Here is a 17,556-nt window from a genome sequence, read left to right on the forward strand (position 1 = left end):
CCTCAATTTTTTAATCTGCAAAATGAGAATGAGAATTTCTACTTCTAAAATTGTTGTAAGGATTAATCGTATAATGATTGTAAGCAGTACTTTGTACATATGAAACACTGAATGGTGATCGTACTGATTTAAAGTAATGGTTGTGTTAACTACTACCACTATTACTACTCTTAGTAATGCTGCAACCACCTGGATCCATATCATGAATTTCCTTAGGGATTTTCAATGACTTCATATCCAAAGAAAAAGTTGGAGAAAGATTTTTACTGTCTATTTCAAAATTTTTCAAGAGAATTCCCTTTACTTTTTTGGAGGGATCTATTATTTGAAGAGTTTGGGATGTCATTCCTCTTCTTCTCTAAATACTCTGTCTCAGGGATAATATAAGTTCTCTCTCATTAGTTTGGATAATACTGTGTCAAAGCATGTAACTATAGGACTTAATTTACAAAAAGGTGGTTTTAACTATTTCATATTTGTTATTCTCATCTCTTCAATGAATTTATGGGCTTTTACTTATTTATTTTTTATTTTATTATTTTAGTTCCAGTGTAGTTTAACATATAATGTTAAATTAGTTTCAGGTGTACAATATCGTGATTCAAATGTTCTTTGTTATACTCAGTGCTCATCAAGATAAGTACTCCTAATCCCCTTCATCTACTTCACCCATCCCTTTCACCTCCCCTCTGGTAACCTGTTTGTTTTCTGTAATTAAGAGTCTGTTTTTTGGTTTCTTTCTCTCTCTCTCATTTCCTTTGTTCATTGTTTTGTTTCTTGAATTCCACATATGAGGTATCTTCTCCCATTCAGTAGGTTGTCTTTTAGTTTTGTTGGTTGTTTCCTTTGTTGTGCAGAAGCTCTCTATTTTAGGGGCGCCTGGCTGGCTCAGTCGTTAAGTGTCTGCCTTTGGCTTAGGTCATGATCCCAGGGTTCTGGGATCGAGCCCTGCATGGAGCCCTGCATCAGGCTCCCTGCTCAGCGGGAAGCCTGCTTCTCCCTCTCCCGCTCCCCCTGGTGGTGTTCCCTCTCTCGCTGTGTCTCTCTCTGTCCAATAAATAAATAAAATCTTAAAAAAAAAAAAGCTCTTTATCTTTATGTAGTTTATTTTTGTTTTTGTTTCTCTTGCCTCAGGATACATATCTAGAAAGATGTTGTTATGACTGATGTCAGAGATGTTACTGTCTGTGCTCTACTCTAGGATTTTTATGGTTTCAGGTCTCACATTTAGATTCTTAGTCCGTTTTGAGTTTATATTTGTGTGTGGTGTAAGAAAGTGGTCCAGTTTCATCCTTTTGTGTGTAGCTGTCTAGTTTTCCCAACACCATTTGTTGAAGAGAATGTCTTTTTCCCATTGTATATCCTTGCCTCCTTTGTCGAAGATTAGTTGATCATATTATTATGGGTTTATTTTTGGGCTTTCTGTTTTGACTCATTGTTCTCTGTGTCTGTTTTTGTGCCAGTACCATACTGTTTTGATTACTACAGCTTTGTAATATAACTTAAAATCAGAAATTGTGATACTCCAGTTTTGTTTTTCTTTTTCAAGACTGCTTTAGCTATTCAGGGTCTTTTGTGGATCCATACACATTTTAGGATTGTTCTAGTTCTGTGAAAAATGCTGTTGGTATTTTAATAGGGATTGCATTAAATATGTAGATTGCTTTGGGTAGAATGGACATTTTAACAATATTTTTTCTTCTAACACTTGAGCATGGAATGTCTTTTTGTTTCTTTGGGTCATCTCTAATTTCTCTCATCAGTGTTTTATAGTTTTCAGAGTATAGGTCTTTTGCCTTTTTGGTTAAGCTTATTCCTAGATAGTTTATTATTTTTGGTATGACTTGTAAATAGGATTGGGCTTGGTGTAAGTAAGTTAGGCAGTTGGTCCTGCAGATGGCCATGTGTTTATGCTGGGAGATAGGGGAAGGGGAGTGGCATTTGCCAGCTCCTTTGTTCCTGGAGGAGTCCCTCTGTGAACCCTTCTCCTCTGGGACATGCTCTAAGATGAGTAAATAACTCTGCCTCCTGAATGTCACAGACATTTTTCAAATTTTTGCTTCTATGCTGTATCTCCTTGGGCTGTTTGTTGTGCTGTCTCTTTAAGGGTGGGACTTGGCTTCTGGATCAACCTCTAGGTCCTCCAAGAATGGAGCCTGCTGATTTTTAAAATTCCAGAATTTAAGTCCCTAGGTTGTAAGAACCCATAAAATTCAGCCCCTTTGGCTTTCAAAGCCAAATGTTATGGGAATTCATCTTCCCCATACAGACTCCCCTGTATGATACTCTGTTTCTCTCTCTTATCTGTACCCTCTACTCTCTTCCCCCAGTGGATGGCTAATGTCTATTTAGCTGCCCACTGAGTTTCTGCCCTTACTATCCTCTTTGATGTGGCCTCTTCTCTACCTTTGTGGAGTTTGTTGTCTGTCTGTCTTCTGGTCATTTCCTGGGTTATTTATCCTGATGTGAATGTTGTCTTGTATCCATGTGACGAGGTGAGCTTAGGGTCCTCTTACTTTGCCATCTTCCTAGCTTCTGATTTTATGGGCTTTTAAAATGCCACCGGAAATCATTGCTTTTCATATTTTGTACTTTTTTCTCTGAATATTTTTATAGCATTGAGCATTATGGTTTAAATCAGCACTGTGAATTTATAGATGCTTAAATGATATTATTATATTAAGTCATCTAATTTTCAAGTGAATAAGGAAGAGAAGGAAGAAACTTAATCTTCCACTGGTATGTAAAATTTCTGGGAGCATATAGACTTGATTCTAAAATGTTCCATAGCCAATTGTGCTTTTCGACTTACCCTTCATCCCTCCTCAAGATATTTTTCCCCCTGAAGTCTTTTTTGGAAATTCTGCTTTATGTTCATTTTGGAAATAATGTATTAAAGCAGGTTGACTCACGGGTGCTACAAAAGAGCCCTTCGGCCAATGAAGAAAAATCTCTAATAGCAGAGTGGTCCCAAGTCAACAATTCCTAATGAGGCTGTTCTTACTGCTTATTGTGTCTGATATATAAAAATTTCTGCTAGTTCATTTGGCATTTTTATTTCCCTGAGAAACACGGAAGGCATTTGAAGTTGTCTATTAAAGATGTCTCTATTACATTGTTGTTTTGGAAACCTCAAGGAAAAAATGACCATCATTGCACATAGAGTCAAACTCAATCTCTCCCTTTCCTAGTTGAGCTAACTTTTTGTTTAAATGTCACATATAGCTGAGAAAATAAGAGATTATTTTTAAACATTTGCGTATATTTTTTAATTTGAAATAGCTGGTTTAAATGTGGATTTTTAAAAATTTTGCTAATCAAGAAAATAACATGTCAGTAGTGAATTTTCATTATTACAAAATTATTTGTTTTTAAACTATTAATTGTACCAACTATCAAGACAAAAAGGAATTCAGCTGAAATGTTGAATTGCAACTGATTAGTGAAAACATCAGAAGAAACTCTAGAAGATAATTCTGCCCCTAGACTGTGCTTATAACTGCACAAAGAAGATTGGGATATACTTCTGACACCTTGCATTCAAGTTGCTCCAATCACATTCATTATTTTTTCCTCTTATATCTGTGCTACCTTTCTTGGTTAATTTATTTACTGTCTTTTTAGTTAGCAATGTATAAACTTTGACCTCCTACCTCCTCTTTATTAAGTTCTGGTCATGAAGTTCTGTGGTTTTACCTCTGAAATGCCTCTTGACTCATTCTTCTCTATTCTCTTTTCATTTTCTTGATTCAGAGCTTTACTAAGCTATTGTGTTATGCTCCTAAGTGGTCTTCCAATCTCTCTAGCCTCCCAGGGTACCTTAGGAACTTTTGATTGTTTTGCATTTTTCAGGATCAAAATCTAACTTTCCTGATAGGACCATGAAGGTCCTTTGCTGCCTCAGTATTGTTGTTGCTAACAGGTAAAGCTGGGCTTTAGGGTCACACAGACCTGGATGCAGATTTCATCTTTATCACTCCCTCTGTGGTTTGCTCAAACAGGTTTCTTAACTTTACTAAGAATAGTTTCCGTGTCAATAAATTGGTAATGATAAGAACAATAATAGTTTATAACTCCTAGAATTTTTGTGAGGATTAAATTCTCTATAATCTATTTAAAATGCTCAGTGTGTGATAAGCATTCAGCATGTTAGTTTTCATTTGTATTTCTCATTATTTTAGCTATTATGCCTATTGCTTACTATGCTGAGTTTTCATATTCCATCTATCTGCTTATGTTTTCTTCCTTATTTGATGAAACCCTACTTGTTCTCCAAAGCCCTATTTAAATGCTGCTTCTTCTGTGAAGATTTCCTTGGCTGAACTGAATTAATCACTTTTCTGAGAGTCACACTGCATATTCATACTAATAATTGGATTCATAACACTATATACACTATATCGTAGGTATACTTTTAAAAGCTCTTTTCCCTTATCCATTTGCAAATCTTCAAAGGTTGAGACCATATCTAATTCATCCTTATATACACAGTGCCTCACAGTGTTGAATGCTAGAAAATGCAAACATTTCAACTTGCATCCTAGTTTTAAGTTCTATCTCCCTTGAGTTAGTCGCTTCTAAAGATAGACATCTGAATGTCTTTCTCACAGGTAATTTTAAAAATAGTAAATTGAAAACACATTACTGTTTTAGCGCTGCTACAGAAATCTTGGAAGATGAAGTAAAAAGTCACCCACAATCATGCTGTTTAATATGATTTGTATTCTTTTGATATTTTCCCTTCTAATTGTTTTTCTGTAAACATATATTTGCATAGTTGTAATTCTAAAGCACATTCAATTTTTTGTCCTGCTTGTTTTTTTTTTAAGCATTATATTTTAGGTATTTATGTGCTATTATAGGACATTTATAACCATTAAAAAACTACTTAATTCTTCAAGTGAATATTTAATTATTTGTTATATATTTCAGTCTATCCTTCCTCTCCTGTCTTGCTATTATAAACACTGCTATAGTAGAAATTTCATGACAGTAACCTTTTGTATATGTTGGGTTAATTCCTTGATATACATTCCCCAAAGAGAACTTAATGCTTTAATGATAATTCACTTCAGTCATATACTGTGCTAGGATTATAACTATAGCACTTAAATAGGCCAGTGGTGAAATTGAAAAATGAATGCTAGGGTAGAAGATTAAGGAAGGAAGAGGACGTATTTTTTTCAATAAAACTGTATACTTCTTAAGGAGAGGTACTTAGCCTTATAGTTCTTTGCTCTTTCCTCTTATGAGGAAAAATTGTTCATTAATTAAATATTTATTGAGCACTTATTTATTGAGCATTCTAAGTACAAAAACATAATGCCTGCCCTCAGAAAGCTTACAGTTGACTGAGAGAGACAGACATTCAAACAGGCCATTAGAATACACAGAAATAGGGACTGCAATGGGTATAACCTGTTTGAGCAAATCACACAGGAAGTGATAAAGATGAAATCTGCATCTGGGTCTGTATATTATTATATTAAAGAATATGCAGAAAGAGCAACTAAACTCAGAGGGCTCAGAGAATTCATTCAAAAAATTGTGTGCTAGTCACTATAAGTAGAATTCTGAAGTTCAGGGGGTTCTTAGTCTGGTGGACACGGACACATATTTTAAAAATAGCTATAGTAGTCTTAAAATTCCAAATGAATTTCTATACCGAGATAAAGATTTCAAGTGAAGTATCTGAACATCTGTTTTATGATTCAGAGAGGATATAGATGGGAGGAAGCATTGAAAGAGCATTTATGAGGTACTACAAGAATGGAAGAAGAAGAAAGCCACATTCCCTTTTCTACATCTTATTTGCAGCCAAGCCAACATGGGGGAGGTGGACAGAAATACTTACCCTTGAATGAAGGCAAGAGTTTGTAAATATATCAGACTGGCCCTTTTAATTTCGAAATCAAGGCTGCATTTTTGTGACCCAAATAAGCATATGACATTCTAGTCCAAAAAGAGTTCAGAAGAAATAAAAAAGAGGGGACTGCCCAAATTTTTCTCCAGGTAAGTGCAGCCATACATCTGACTGAGCCAAAAGATAGTGAGAGATTCTTTTGATGTCATACTATGAATCTTCCATATTCAACTTACCAGTTGTCATGGCTATATACATATGCAGTCTTAATTTCCTAGATGGTCAGAGACTTGAAGTCATATACTGGTGCTCATTCTTTAAGGACATGTGGCATAGTCAGCTAATTACCTCAAATCCATATGTCCTTTCTTTTGGTTAGAGACCCCAGGACTTTAGAAGCTGACAAAGCTGCCCAGCTAGTAACTACTTTTTCTAGCCTCCCTCACAATGAGGTGTATCCATGTGACTAAATTTTGGCCACTCTGGGTCACTTCCTTAAAAAAAGGAAGCTGATGGCCTTCATATCCACTTTCCTCTTTGCCACTGGCTGTGACTTGATGAGAATTTGAACAGCTGCCTCTGGATATGGAGCTGTGGGAGCTATGTGTTATAACAGAGCTGCCTTGCCAACCCTACCTCTGGATTGTTAGGTATAAATTTATATAATTTAAAATATAACAGATATTTTGTATATATGTATAATATAATAACATTATTTTATTCATTGGTGGGAAATTTTCTTATAGTAAATTAGCCTATTCTTTGTTTAATTCAGGAAGAGGAGTGGTGTAAGGCTAGAATATTCCAGGCAGATAGATTAAAGTATAAAAGAGTAGGTGATTCAGGTAAGTACAAGTATTTTGGTATGGCTAGACTGCAGGGTATATGAGAGAAAGTGGTGAGAGTAGAAGTTGGAAAAATAGGTAGAAACCAAATCATGAGGAAACTTGTATATCATACCACCAGATATAGATTTAATCCTGTCAGCAGTATTGGGAACCATTGAAAGTTGTTGAACAGGGAGCATGGTTTAAAGAAAGATCACATTGAGAATAGTATAGAGGATGAATGACTTTCGTGCTGTTGTAGTTTTGGATTGTCTGTGTCTTTAATCCCCTCTCTAAAGTTGCATAATCAAGGGTAATGTAATCTGGCTTTTCTTCAGTTTAGATGAGCTCAAATAATCCTAAACTCCAGGGTTTGTTATGAAATCAAAGGAGCAGGAACAGCCTTTCCAGAATCCTCTTCCTCATCCTGAGCTGTTATGAGTGGGTTGGAAGGCTAGCCCTGCTTGGTGGAGCTACATGCCTTCCAGCAGTACTAGCATTCAGAAAATTCTGGGCAGTTTCTCCTTTCAGATCCAAGCTAAATTCACATCAAACTAAGCCTTTTTAGAGAATTACTTTTCCAGTTGTATTGCTGACAAATCTGTTCTCTGTAGTCATTTCCTCATATTGCATAGCTTTCTTTTTTTTTTTTTTTTTTTAATCATGTGCTTGCTGAATCACAGCAACACTTAGTTCCATGCCTTGGGCCCTTGAATCTTCTGGTGTGTACTTCAAGAAGAGCCAATCTAAGTGTCCCTGATTTTGTTTCCTGTTGTTCCATCAGCATGTTACAAGTAGGGTAGTAACAACAAAGGGCCTGGCTGCTTATAGTCTTCCCATAGGAACTACTCTTGAGTGTTTTAATGTTCATTAGCCTACAAAATAATATAATTCATACATACAACTAGAAAATACTTGTCCAGCTTGAAAGTTTTTTCTTTACATCTTAACAATTACAGGTAAGCAGGTTTTTATGAACCTTTCTTGCCATTTGCTTTTGTTTTGTTATTCTCAGAAAAAAAAATAGGAAAAATTTTCTAGTGAGCTAAGCCCATTACCCCCAAGGGACTATACATTCTGCACTACACTAGAGGGAAGGACAGCTAAGATGAGTGATACCTTGGCCTGCTCTAATCATGTTCATTTGGTGATATTTACAGTGCTCCTCACCCCTCCTTCTAACGGTGTATCAAAAGCTTTGGGTATCTAAACCCTTGCCTGTAACAAATTTTCTCAACATGCTTCCTTTGCCTCTTACAGATTTTAAGCAGATGTATTGAATCAGTAAAATGAAGATGTGGTAAATTCCATTTTATTTTGAATAGAAACAATCACCAAAGCTCAAGCAGATTTCTCCTTGGCCCTCTTTTATTTGAGAGAGGCAGAGAAAGAGCAAGCATTACTGTTAAGAGAGATTTTTTTTAAGACAGCACCTCAGGCAAGGTCACCTGACATCCTCTCCTTAGGTCTAAAATGCTGTCCACTGGAAATTGATTTTTGTAATGATGATCCTTAAATACTTAAAAAATACTTCCCAAATAATTAAGGAAATATTGATCCATCAGCAGCTATTTACTGACTGTCTACTCTCAACCAATAACCAAGTAAGCTTAGTATTGTTAACTCTGCTTTAGAGATGAGGAAACTGAGGCACAGTTAGTTTCAAGAATCTGCTCAAGGTCACACATCTAGAAAGTGGTAAAAGAAGGAGTAGTACTAAAGCTCATAGTAGTTTAACTTTCCTCAAGGAGTTGACAGTATGGGTGGGAGAATAAGACTAATACATGAAAAAAATAGGAAATAATTAAACCCAGAACCATGTGGTCAAGACTATGGGTATAATATTACAGAGGATAAAGGGTTTAAGCAGAATGTTAGATTTGAACTAGATCTTGAGGATGAAATAGAACTTACATAGGCAGAGTAGAGGGAAAATGCAATTCAGTCATGAAGGAATACTCAGAGCAAACTATTGCAGGGGAGAACCGGAGAATGTAAGTTCAGAGTATTTTCTGTGTTTGCATACATTTAACTTCATTCTTGTTCTTCAAGTTCAGTAATCCATCATCATACCCCATTTCCAACTATAAAGATAAATAGATTTTACCAAGAAAGTATATTTTAGACATTTAGAGCTGGAATTTCTTATTTGGAATTCAATACGCTTTCTCTACACCACACTGCATGGAGTATGGGTAATGGGGGTGGGAGGAGAAAGAGCCTATAGTACTGGGTATTCTCAAACTGTCTCCTTTTCAAGTACTAAGCAGACCCAATCCTGCTTAGCTTCCCAGATTGCAGGGCTGTCAGATAGAAAGGAAAAACAAAGTACATGAAATTTCTTTTAAGGTGCACATGTGGACTGGTGTTTCTTTTCTTGGCTGTTAGAAGGCGCCTTCATCACGGCACAAAGGAATTTTCTTGATACTGTGGGGATTTATTGGTACATGTTATAGTTATAATGTACCACAGAGACATTTTTTCCCTCTGCAGAATTATGTCTGATGGGTGACAAAGCAAATATCCAATAGGCTTCTGAGATACGATGTGTGGATCCTGAAAAGAAAGGAGTTTGAAGATTGAAAAGGACGGAGAAAAAAAAGGAACAGGGAGACAAGTTTGCTCTTTTACCTCAACCTTGGTCTTACTATAGAAATGATACTGTTTAAAAAAAAAATCTGTACTTCACAGACATTAGCTTTTGGCTAGGAGGCAAACACTGTTCTTTCAGCAGATGGGTAGGCCAGAAGGTGTAGAAGGAAAATGAAGTTTAAGGAAATGCCTGATTCTTAGAGGGTTCTTGGAAGGTCATACAGTGGATGTTCTTAAAATCTACTTGGGAGGTTTATAAAGACAGGAGTGATACAGTTGTATCTTCTTTGACACTTTTTCACCTGGTTCTGCCTACAAATGGATGCAGGGAGCTGGATTGATGATTTCTATTCCAGCCTTGCAGATCTGTGGCTATATGCAGGTTGTTTTAACCAAAGGGAATTAGCCTTTGAAGATTTAGAAGTATTCAATGGGGACATATTAGAAAGTCTGTCTTGTTAAAATGAAATGACACAATTATTAATCTAGTTAAAAGATTGGAGGCCTAGGACAACAATTTCAGAAAGAATTCCTGAAGTCTTTGTAATTGAGAAAGTCATGTCTAAGTAAATTTTATTTCTTTGTAATAGAGGGAGTGCCTTGAGATACTCTGTACTTATACAACTATATAAAGAAAAAGGTCTGTCAAGGTGGGCTATGTCCCTTACTGTGTCTCTGCCTTGCTTTTGTATTTTGGGACATGCATCCCTAGGTAAATGAGCGACAAATCTTCAGGAATTTGGGGTCTCCTGACAGTATTGGTGTTATACCTCAAAGGAACATTGCTTACTATTGCATCATTTATGGGGACTTTACATTCTCTGATTTTTTTTTTAAGAGAGGGAGAAACAGAGGATAGTGACAGAGGGAGAGGGGGAGAAAGAATCTTAAGACTTCACACCCAGCACCAAAACCAAGTGCCAGACGCTCAACCAACTGTGCCACCCACCGAGGTGCCCCTCTGATTATCTTTTAAGAGTAGAAATTTCAAGCAAATAAGAAGTTTTTATTCGAAGACTTGCTACTTCTCATATAGATTTCTTGGGTTCCATTCATTTATAAACACCTATGTGCCAGTAGTAATTCAAAACATTGGGAATACAATGAGAAGAGATCAATGTGGTCCTTGTCATTAAATATTCATTGTCTGGACTCTCAAGTTCTTAAGAGGATATCATACCTAGTAATAATTTAATATAATTAGAAGAAAGTTTCCTTTGTATAAAGCTAGATGGTTCCCAGAATTATTGTAATACTTACAAGAGAAAATTTTGAAATTGGAAAGGACTTGTGAAATGTCTCCGTTCGAGTCAAGAATCCATTTTAAAAATCACTGGTAGTTCTAGAAAAATCAGATTTTCCAATTTATTCATAATGTGGTAGAATCAAGTATACTTTCATAGATCTGCAACAGCACATTGGTAAGGGAGGCATGCAACAAGAAACCAATTTCAAATTTTGTTTCTTATTTCTGAAATGGTTTTCTGTCATAACTTTGGAAAACCAGCACCATGAATTTTTCAAATTATCCTTAGGCAGCTCTGGCATAATTTATGTTAAGAGGTTTTGGCCTGTTTATGTACCCTGGAATTTGCCAAAATTAGTAATGTGATATTCCATATTTAGCAAACCTATAGAGCAATAAATAAGGACATATGACTATTGGGGAGTGCTGTTTGTTTAAATTCTTTTTTGTGGCATTCATGAAATGTGGGGGACTTCCAACTCAAATTCTGCAATATTAGGCAGCAAGTTGTACTCTGAACCAAACCAGATGGTGATCAGCTCTATTCCTATTATCAACTCACTATAGCGATGGTTACCAGACCTTACTTGCAACTTTAACATTTGGAACAGATTAACAGCAGTTAGACTGAAATGAGAAACCTCCATTTTACTAAAAGTTTCAGAACATATCATGCTGTAAAATCAGAAAGACTAGTAAGAAAAATTATGAGGGAAAGAGTTCACTGTCTACCTTGGTTTCTCCCTGCAAGACGTGTTATTTCCCTTTTATGAGTGCCTTTTTCAAAGGAATTTTAATGTGGAGTATTGTGAGGATTAGGGTCTATTAGCCTGTCAGCCTCCTGAGGTGCCCCATTTCACAACCCATTGTGGAATTTATCTCAGTGTAGCCATGAGCAGTGCAGGCCTGAGGTACACAAGGGGAGTTGTTTGCACTTACGGGGATTTCCTTTGCAGTGAGGTTACAAACACACACACATGCACACCTAAACCCTGTACAACTTCAGAGGTTCACCCAGCCACTCAAATTCATGAAACATTTCGGCTGCCCAGATTTGGCCTGTGGATTTGAATGTATTTGGCTAAATGCTTTTGCCTTGTCAGCCAATGTCCCGGTGCCATAGACTGTCTTTTTTTCACAGTGACCTTGCCTTTGTGGCATCTATTGGTCAAATCCATTCCTAGGGCTTTATAGGATTAGGACAAATCACTGTGTGTCCTTCACATCTAACTTTGTATACAGGTGAAACCAAGTTAAAGTGAACACTGAGGCCAACAAGTCTGAAAGTTATAGCTATCAGGACAAAATGTCACTGAGTTCAATGACCATTTTGTGGTATAGAAAATTGGTGTATTTAGTAAAAGGATGTACTAAAGACACACGGTGTGAGTGGTAGGTGTGATGATTATATATATATATATATATATATATATATATATATATATATACACACAGATATATACTGTTGCTAATGTATCAACCTTCTTCTATGATTATGATTCAGAGACAGGGACAAAAAAGTAAATTCTCTACCTTCTATACTTAAATGATGGCAGCCCTGTTCTTGTGCTTCTGGTAGGCTAAACAGCTTGCGAGAGAAACCCTTCAGAGAGAGGCCGACTGCTTTTGTGCATTTTTGTTTATTCTCTAGCCAAGATCTTGCTTCAGGGTTGATTGAAGATCCTTTTGCCTGTTTCTTGATGTGATAGGAAATAAAAATTCCTCTTTAGGAATGGGTTTTTGAAGCCTCTTGTACTGTACAAACCAGGAAAGATGAAAATACTGCTTAGTTCCAGGAAGATAAGAATACCTCACTCTTGTCTGCTGGAACTGAATTTTGGGGTGCAGTTGTTAGAAATGCAGACAATGGAGTTATGATAGATCTGGAGGAGAGTGGCAAGAGGGGAGAGAGAGAGAGAGAGAGAACCAGGCAGGGAATAACCATTGCAAATTGCAAAAAGGAGAATGTTCTTTATCCTAAAAGTGGAAGGAACTCTGAGTATTTTTAACTGGAAATGACATGATAGGATTGGAAACTATATGACTGCACTCTAGAAGAAGTAGAATTATTTGAAGCCAGGAATAATGAAAACCAGTTAGGAAGTTATTGCCGTAGACCAGGTGAATGATGACTTTGACTACTATGGTCCTTCAAGTCTTTGTTCTATTCACCCATAATTATGGCTATATATATTTTAATAAAATAGATTATACCATATATACTGTTTCAACTCTGATTTTTTTTAACTTCACAACTTATGGTGAACTTTGTCACTTATCATTCTTCTGTATTAATTTTATTGGCCACATACTATTCCCTCATAGGAGAATATTATAGAAGTTTATCGAGTCATCCCCTACTGAGTGATATTTGAGTTTTCAGTTTTTCAATAGGCACTATTATGACTATCCTTTTAAGTACAACTTCACTTACATTATGACTATTTCATTAGGATACCTTCCTAGAAGTTGAATTTCTGGGACAGAGAGTATTGAGAAGTCTTAAATTTTTCAGGGTGTTGCCAAATTGTACATGGCTGCAGTTCAGCTTCTTTTGCTGTATAGCTGATTCCCAAGGAGCTGCATGCAAGTTGCATGTAAAATCCCCACACTGTGTATGCTCCTCTTCTTAAGTTTGTTAATTATGATTCTAGTAAATAATAAATGTACTTCTCTTATTATAATAAGTAATCAGTTACCTCTCTTATTCCAGACACTACAGTTAAAATTTGGAATGGGAAAGGAGTTGTGAAATTCTTCTTTAAACTAAGAATTCATTTTTTTGAAATCACTGGTAGATCTAATATATCATATTTTCTAATTTATTCATAATGTGATAGAATAAATAAAAGTTTATCCATTTTAGACATTTGAAAAACCATAATCTCTATCCTTAAGCATTCAAACTTTCTAAAATAGACTTTTTTAAGAGCAGTTTTAGGCACACAAAAAATTCAAGGATTTTGTAATTACAAAAAAGAAAGAGGAAAGAAAAAAAGATCAGGGACATAAATAGATGTGTATTTTTGAAGTGAAAGAAAATTATTTTTCCTTTGAATTTTTTGGAAGGTAATATTGTAATTTTTTAGTGCTTGGAGCTGCTTACAACAGGGATCTTATCAGAGGATAGATCCCTTTGGTTGAAATTCATGAGAAATTGCTTAGTGAAAAGATCTTGAATGGACTGACCAGAAGAGAGGTCTTAGTCTAACAGTGGCAGTTATGTTTCTAATGAGATGAACATTATAGCCAACTTGGAACCATCTCATCTGTGTTAAATAAAATTCCTTTTGGTATATGTTAACATGCCACAAACTTACCCTTCAGTTAGAATAATCCCAACTCCCATTCTTCTTTTTCTTAATTCAAATACTGTCTTGCTAAATGTTAGGCACCTAGTAGATGCTTAGTAAATGCTTGATTAGTTCATTAACCTGGAAAATAGCTGTTAATAGATTGAAGATTCTCAATTTGGATCTGTCTTGCTATGAAGATTAGAAGCAAAATATGCCATTCATGTCAGAAAAGCGGTTTGAAGTGATCAAAGTGAGGGCAGTAACTTAAAATCTTTTTTTTTAAAAAGACTTTATTTATTTATTTGCCAGAGAGAAAGAGCAAGAGAGAGAGAGCACAAGCAGGGGGAGTGGCAGGCAGAGGGAGAGGGAGAAGTAGGTTCCCCGCTGAGCAAGGAGCCGGATGTAGGACTCAATCCCAGGACCGTGGGATTATGACCTGTGCCGAAGGCAGACACTCAACCGAGTGAGCCACCCAGACATCACAGTAACTTAAAATCTTAGCTGGGGTTCTGGGTAGCAACTATTCACACCTCAATAACTTTTCTATTGTGCTTTAAGAAATTCATTTCTACTAATACTTGTATTTTCTCAACTATCCTGTGTTCTCAAATAGTCAACACAAAACCACACCCAAGACAAAACAAAACCCAAAACAAAAAACAAAGGACAGCCTAGCCAGACTCTAACCAAGTCATCATATGAGAACCTTGTTTCTTTGGGATCTCACGGGTTCCCATTTAATAGTCTCTTTCCCCTATTACTCTATTTCTAAAATACTAATACCACTGTGATGTCTCATTAGCCAAGAGCATTTTCTCTCTTAAATCTTGTCAACTAACAATTCAGAGGAAGAGTTTAAGATATTACTATTTTCAAGAGTTATTGTATTTTATTAGGGGGAACTTTAAAAAGGAAAAACTTTTATGATTCAAAGTAGCAATGTATAGTGGAGGGGATTTTAGGTTACCTATGGATGCCATTTTGAAAGTTCTTTCTAATGTCGGAAGTATTGAGGAACTTAAATTATCCTTTCAAACATCATCCTCCTACTATCATATTATAACCACTAGAAAAGATGGCTTCTATATTTTCTAGCCCAATCAGAAATTTTCCCACCATGGAAATGTGTGTTTGAATTGCTTTCCCACTTGTGATATAAAGCCAAATCCCCAAGAATACAGCAAAAACATTGTTATAGAACATCCTTGGTTCCAACATTTTATTTTAAAGTGGCTTTATCTTAATGTATATGTCCTTATACCTAAAGGAAATCATCCTGTTAAAATGTTTGCAATATTCCTTTTTAACCTTTAAGATGTTATAAACTAAAGTTTGACATTAAATAAATGAATGAATGTGTTCTTGACTGTGATTTGTGATGTGGGACATCACACTGTGGTGGTCAGGTTGTTTTACTTGATGTTGTTAACAATTATTTTTTGAGTTTTCCACCACCCAGACTTCTATTAATCAGGCCACAATCTATTTTCTTTTATTAAAATATTTTATTTACATATTTGAGAGAAAGAGAGAGTGCACGAGCACAAGTGGGGGGAGGGGCAGGGGGAAGGGAGAAGCAGACTCCCCACTGAGCAGGGAGCCTGACATGACTTGGGGCTCCATCCCGGGACCTGAGACCATGACCAAGCTGAAGGCAGCCACTTAACCACCCAGGTGCTCCTCACAATCTATTTTCTACAGTTTCTCTCACCTCAGTAGGATCCTCAACAGGGGAAGAGTGAATAGAGCGTTTATAACCTTTTCACATCCCACTGGCCGAGGTAATCACATGGCTCCACCAAACTGTAAAGCATGAGAATCATGGTGATCATTATTAATGAGAACAGAACTAAATTTATCTAAATTTTGAGAGAAAGGATTCAACCATGTGAAAGAACATCAGGTCTGAGAAGAAATGAATACATATTGGGTACCTACTGTGAAAGTTTCCTAATTTTTTTGATTTATGGCATTGATTTCTAGGCCAAAATAAGCAATTAAGTGTGCTATTGATTGAAGTCGAAACAACTTAAAATTTATTTGTATACCAACAACTTAGTAGCTGCTTCAGATAAAATAATACAAAAATTTGTTAGAGATAAGAAAAAATGTTATTTTTAGAGTTTTTTAAAAAAATTCAAGTATAATTAGCATACAGTGTTACATTAGTCTCAGGCATACAATATAGTGATTCAACAATTCTATACATTTCTCGGTTCTCATCACGATTAAGTGTACTCTTAACCCCCATTATGTATTTCATCCACCCCCCCCAATCCACCTCCCCTCTGGTAACCACTCATTTGTCCTCTGTATTTAAGAGTCTGTTTTTTATTTGTCTCTTTTTCCCCTTTGTTCATTTATTTTGTTTGTTCGTTTCTTTTTTTCTCTCTTTATTTTATTAATTTAGAGGGAGAGAGAAAGGGAGGGAGGAGCAGAGGGAGAAGAAGAAAGAGAATCTCAAGCAGACTCTGCTCTGAGCATGGAGCTCAATGCAGGGCTCGATCTCATGAGCCTGCGATCATGACCTGAACCGACAAAATCAAGAGTTGGACCCTTAACTGATTGTGTCATCCAGGTGCCCCATTTGTTTTGTTTCTTAAATTCCACATATGAGTGAAATCATATGGTATTTGTCTTTCTTTGACTGACTTATTTCACTTATCATTATACCCTCTAAGTCAATCCATGTTTTTGCAAATGGGAAGATATCTTTCCTTTTTTATGGCTGTGTAATATTCCTGTGTGTGTGTGTGTGTGTGTGTGTGTGTGTGTGTGTGTGTGTGTATGATATATATGACATCTTCTTTATCCTTCATCAGTAGACGGACACTTGGGTTTCTTCCACATCTTGGCTATTCTAAATAATGTTGCAATTAATACACGGGTACATTCATCTTTTTGAATGAGTATTTTCATTTCCTTTGAGTAAATACCCAGTAGTGGAATTACTGGATGATAGATAATTCTATTGTTAATTTTTTGAGGAATGTCCATACTGTTTTCTATGGTGGCTGTACCAGCTTGCATTCCTACCAACAATGCATGAGGGTTCCTTTTTCTTTACAGCCTCACCATCACTTGTTATTTTTTGTGTTTTTGATTTTGGTTATTCTGACACGTGTAAGGTGATATCTCACTGTGGTTTTGATTTGTATTTCCCTGATGATGAATGATGTTGAGCATCTTTTCATGTGGCTGTTGGCCATCTATATGTCTTTGGAAAAAATGTCTATTCAGGTCCTCTGCCCATTTTTTAATTGGATTGTTTGTCTTTTTTGGTGTTGAGTTGTGTTAAGTTCTTTATGTATTTTGGAAATTAACCCCTTATCAGATATGTCATTTGCAGGTATCTTTTCCCATTCAGTAGGTTGTCTTGTTGTATTGCTGATAGTTTTCTTCACTGTGCAGAAGAAGCTTTTTATTTTGGTGTGGTCTAATTTTAGTCTTAACCACAGTTACTTACTAAAATATATGTGAGCATCTTGGGCACCACACACCTCTCAGACATTGGAATAAGATTGGATACCACCACTTTCATTTCCTGTTCTACATTGATTTTCACGCTTATTTGCTTTCTGTCCAGCAATCATCAAAACTCAGCTTCACAAAGATATGATATCACTGAAAAGAATGTAGTGTGATTTAATGTTGAAACTGAACTGTGTTGATCTAGTAGTTCACACAGTGGCTGACAGTGTTTGAATATTGCTGTATTTCCCTTAAACATTT

At 36.1% G+C, this 17,556-nt stretch overlaps 1 protein-coding gene across 14 annotated transcripts in view; it reads left to right on the forward strand.

The window, feature by feature from the left end:
* The window catches only part of EMC2 (ER membrane protein complex subunit 2), a 560,958-nt gene that overhangs the window by 74,382 nt on the left and 469,020 nt on the right, over window positions 1-17,556 (forward strand). For 2 of the 14 annotated variants that reach the window (XR_008957814.1, XR_008957806.1), the window contains one exon: window positions 16,235-16,402. The exons of the other annotated variants lie outside the window; for them this stretch is intronic. The gene's annotated coding sequence lies outside the window, so the exon portion shown is untranslated. The remainder of the gene's footprint in view (window positions 1-16,234; window positions 16,403-17,556) is intronic. 14 annotated transcript variants of the gene reach the window in all.

The sequence above is a fragment of the Ursus arctos genome, unplaced genomic scaffold (genome assembly GCF_023065955.2).
Source record: "Ursus arctos isolate Adak ecotype North America unplaced genomic scaffold, UrsArc2.0 scaffold_6, whole genome shotgun sequence".
Taxonomy (NCBI): Eukaryota; Metazoa; Chordata; class Mammalia; order Carnivora; family Ursidae; genus Ursus; species Ursus arctos.